This window comes from Excalfactoria chinensis, chromosome 1 (genome assembly GCF_039878825.1).
Source record: "Excalfactoria chinensis isolate bCotChi1 chromosome 1, bCotChi1.hap2, whole genome shotgun sequence".
NCBI lineage: Eukaryota > Metazoa > Chordata > Aves > Galliformes > Phasianidae > Excalfactoria > Excalfactoria chinensis.
The window spans coordinates 26,872,117-26,875,460 of record NC_092825.1 but is presented as its reverse complement, the minus strand read 5'-3'; positions in this window follow the sequence as shown (position 1 = coordinate 26,875,460).

Genomic DNA, 3,344 nt, shown 5'->3' with positions numbered 1-3,344 from the left:
ATTGGAGTAAGGTGTAATATAAAAGTCCCCTCAGCAAGCACAAAAATTGTTTGTGCACTAAGGTACACACTGGGTGGCTGCAGCATGTTATTTTTATTTAGACTGCCAACAGTGACAAAAACAGATGACTAGAAATAGGCCATATGTTATTAACTAGGATGACTGCCTGTAGACATGCACACATACTGTCTCAGGGAATGTCACACTGTCACACTGAAAACACTAGCACAAGCATATCCTTAGGTATTTTATACACACATATATATACATTTAAATGAAACATAACACTGAATATATGACTGGGCACAAATAAAGCAAAGCAAGTGACATACTGAAAGCTGATCCCATTTTTTAGCACATAGAGGTATCCTACATTTTCACTTTTCCACCTCCACCTCTTCCCTGTTCTGTGGGACTACATGGAGGAATTGGCACAGCTGTGCATCTCTGTTGCTGGGTTTGTTAGATTGTCAAGTTCTAAATATTTTCGGGCAGTGACTGACAGAGGCTCTTTTGGTCCCCATTTTGCCAACACATCATAAAGAAAGCACATCTAAGCACAAATACATCAGTGCAGAAAATTTGTGGAGGAATTCAGTCCTGTGCTTTGCATTTGGAAAATCAAAGTGCACACAAATGACCAATGGTAAGTAACAGGAATGCAGTACAAATACTTCTCTGATAGATACTCAAAACATTTTTTCAACTGTTACAGTCTTTGTCTTTTGACTCCTTTTTGCCACAATGCCACCTTTGTCTGATACTTTCAGTAGAAGCTCCCTAATGATTCTGTGACAGAAGAGGGTTACTGTGCGATAGATTTTGTTCTGCTGGGAATTACACAATTAAGCTCATCTCACTCACAGTGTAAGCAAGGACTGTCTCTAAGACACAAGTGTTGAATTTTGTTTTTAATTAACCTGGAACTTCATAAATAATACATTTTAAGTCACCAAAATGCAGGAACCAGACTGGTTGAAAATTTGATTTTTATATTTATTCAGTAGATCCAGACTTTTCTTTAATAAAGATTCTTTTACATAAGTAAAAGCAGATGAGAGGAATATCATAAATGAAAAATGAGGGCAGTCTGACTGAATTTTAAACTGCATTGAGGCTGAAGGAATAAATTTGTTGATACAAAACAAAGAATTAGCTCAATATTTTGATCAAAAGAAATACAGTATTTTATGTGCATTATATATGAGTTATATAGAGGTATAAAAGGACTATCCCTCAAATGCTGTTGAAGGGGATGTATATTCCTAATATAAGTCCGTCAGTCTGTAATTTAAAGAATCAGTGTAAAAATAGGTGTCTTTACAAGTTAAAATGCAGAAGTTGCAACATTTATTTTTTCTGTACTTGTCTCCAGAGCTTAAAAACTGCCTCTGTCCTCAGGTTAAGAAATCAACCAGTTATAAGCTCATATATGTGTTTGTGTCTTAGATGGAGAGGTGGATTCACTCAAAAACTTGAGAACTGATCAGCATCCAAATTGTTCATCAACCCTCATCTGAAAGAGACTGAAATTGTGAAAGCGTTGTTATTTATCCTCGAAATTTCAAGATTTCTGTTAACACTGAACACAATGGAAATGATTATAAATATGCCGTGAAGCTAGAAGAAAATATAACAGTATAATAGGGTAGAATCATCATTTTCTTTATTTTCAAAATCAATCCTTAACATTGTGTCCTTTACATTATTATTGAATTATGGTTTACCTTATAATTAGAATGGGTTAATAGAAATAAAAATAATTTTAAAAGACTCTTAAACTCTGCTGCTTTAAATTCTGCATTCATAGAATGCCTCAGAACTCTCAAAGTTTGTAAGTTAGTTTTATTAATTCGAGTTATTTCAAAATGCCACACTCCTCCTGTGTAAATGGTAATGTAAATGATTCAGATGAGTGCTCATTACCAGCTCTAGCCTTTACCCTTCACTATGCTCCCCAAGGCATGTTGGGTGATCAGAATTTGAATGATCACCAAGAGATGAAAATGCTTAGTGTGTGATGTGATAGACACGTTAAATAAGAAAACTGGCCTTATTTTAAAAGAAAAACTAAAAAGCTAGAACCTTAATCTGAATCAAAGTATCAAAACAATTACTTTTTTACAAGCAAATTCTGCATTTAACAGAAAGGTAAGTTGGAAGTTTATTATATCTTTGTTTTAAGCTGAGGTTTGACAAAAAAGGAAACCTGTGGTTTCCTTTGTGATCTGTGAGGAAATGGTAATATTTCTGCTATTAGGAATGCATATTTAAAACTGCATTTAGAAATACGCTAATATGTCCCACACGCAGTCTTAGTACCATTTCTATGCCACGCAATGTCAGCACAGCTCTCACATACTGCCAAATTTTTTGTTGCTGTGTAATTGAGTCCCACATTTGCAGTCTGTCTCAATACCAAACAAACACATTTACAGAAGCATAAAGTGTAGAGAACAGTTTGTTACTAAGCATTCTTTCTGCAACATATTTGCCATGGAAAAACAGATTGTAGCAGACAAATGAAAATGTAGGTGCGAGGGTCAGTGAATGATGCCAATTTGTGACACAATTATGGAAGCATTTGTGCTACTTTTATTTCCTGAGAACAACTACAGACTTGTAGTAGCTGTGCAAGTTAGCAATTTGTTCTTTGATATGTGCACAGTTCGCATTTTAAGCTGTTTATATGACTTTATTATTATTATTATTATTATTATTATTATTTTAATGTCTGATTTGAACAACCTGGCAAGTCTTTTGCCCTAAGCCTTGTTTTGATTGTTTTTTTTTGTTGTTTTTTTTTTTGTTTTGTTTTTTGTTTTGTTTTGTTTTTTCTTCTGAAGTTTGGAAGTATTTTCTTATAATAAAGACTGAATTCTACTCTCAAAGCCAATGAATACTTATTGGATGACAGCAAACTGTCACCTTTGTGGTTCTGAATCTAAGGTCTGGCTGAAGACATGAGGATTCAGTGTAATGTAACACTCTGGAAAAACCCATGTGAGCTGACCCGAGGAGCTGCCCTCCCCGGCACATTCTATCTGTTATCTGGAGGAAGGAGTTATAAGACATTATAAGAAATGTGTCTTATTCGCCTTCACAGGATATTCAGCCATATAACTGTATTTCTGGTCTTTACTGATTTTTTTGTCCAATAGGATTTTTCCTTTATTAGATAAAGCAATAATACTCTTCATTATCATACTGTCATCTATGCTATAAAAAAAGACCTTTAAAACAGTTCTTTAAAGATTATTATACATTATTGGAATGAAATTGATAATTGGATAAAAATGTGAATCACAGAATCACAGGGGTTGGAAGGGACCTCAAGAGGTCAT